The sequence below is a fragment of the Propithecus coquereli genome, unplaced genomic scaffold (assembly GCF_000956105.1).
Source record: "Propithecus coquereli isolate 6110/MARCELLA unplaced genomic scaffold, Pcoq_1.0 Scaffold94, whole genome shotgun sequence".
NCBI lineage: Eukaryota > Metazoa > Chordata > Mammalia > Primates > Indriidae > Propithecus > Propithecus coquereli.
Window position 1 is genome coordinate 3620220 of NW_012155729.1, and position 1538 is coordinate 3621757.

Consider the following 1538-nt stretch of genomic DNA (forward strand, 5'->3'; position numbering starts at 1 on the left):
CGCCTCAGCCTCCCAGAGTACTAGGATTACAGGCATGAGCCACTGTGCCCGGCCAGCCTCCGAACACTTTGAATGATAGGGTTCCTTTATAAGACCACCATTCCATCGTTGACAATAGTGGTTATTTGAAAGGGACAGAGAAATTAAGGATCGTGGGGCAGACACACAGTGAAGTAATGAGAAGCTGGAAGGAGCCCTCAGTATCCTGAATCTCAGTCCTGTTGCTCCTCATCCAGTTCAGGGATTCTGGATTTTATCCCGGAAGCTGCGTGCAGCCCCTGCCCGTACTCTGCAGGCCACCGAGGGTGGGAAATCCAGGCGTCTGCGTGGCGCTCTCTCGCGTGAAAGGCTTGCTGTGGTGGTGGAGTGGGTTTGCTTTCACAGGGTGGTTGCAGTGAGCAGGGCGTGGGACCTTCCTGCCTTGGAGCACATTCTTTAACAGGGACACGTGTGGCAACATGAGAATGATAAAGATCTTGTCCACTGTCAACTGTTTCTTTGGCAGTGAACATTTACTTAGACGTTACTAAGCTGGGTATGCTGTCTTCACAAAATAAGCTTTCGATAATGTATTTAATATTTAACTGAATAGTTAATAATTATTAATAGTAATAGCAAATAAATATTACAATGCTAGGGAGTTGTCGGTCTTGATGTGCCCCGAAGACCTGTCTTCTCTGTCCCTCCGTCTTCATCCTCCAGGCGGGCTCTGCGGTGTCTCGTTCTGACCCCGTGGAGCACGCGTGGGCCTGAGAGCTCACGCCGACGGGAGAGAGGGCGGGGAGGTGAGAGGGAACATGTCTCTGTGCAAGGTCCTACGTTAGATGTTTCATAGATGTTATTCAGTTAAAGAAAACTGAGATCCCACGTCCAAAAGTGACGGGAAAAAGGAGTCCAGGAGAGGCTCCACCATTTCCCACGGGTCACTTGGGAAGTTCGGCCTCAGTTACAATCTGTAGATGGCACCTAGACCCCAAGCCCGGCTTTCCTGGCTGCTTGCTGCTGTGACTCCTATTAACTGCGGCCTGTGTTGGGGTCTCTCCTCTCTCCTGGCGCACCTGGCTCGCAGGGCGTCAACGTCTGGGCCCTGGTGGCGGCCGTGGTTCTCCTCTCCGGCAGCGTGAACGACATCCAGCAGCTGCTCTTCTGCCTCCGGAGACCTGGCTCCACGGTGACCATGCCCGACGTCACCGAGACGCTGTACTGCATAGCTGTGCTTCTCTACGCCATGCGGGAGAAGGGGATTAACATCAGCAACAGGTAACCCCGGGGGAGGACAGAGAACCCTGTGATGACGTGAGAGAGTCCTAGGCGTGGCCCAGGCCCAGGCTCGGGCGAGCCGTGACCCTCCCTGCTCAACCCCAGGCTCCTTGCAGGCTCCTTGCAGGGTGAAGGGTAGGAGGTGGGTGTGGGATGCAGGGCGCAGTGCTTCGTGGGGACACAGTGCCACCGTGTGCTTATAAGGTGTCCCCGGGGCAGTTTTTACGTTCACAGGATCGAAGCCTTAGGTGAAGCCCCTCACTGAGGGAAGCCTTCTT

General features: G+C 54.6%; 1 protein-coding gene across 1 annotated transcript in view; it reads left to right on the plus strand.

Moving 5' to 3' along the window:
- Nucleotides 1-1538, plus strand: part of FBXO18 (F-box protein, helicase, 18) — a 45913-nt gene that overhangs the window by 22309 nt on the left and 22066 nt on the right. The gene's annotated exons all lie outside the window — the stretch shown is intronic.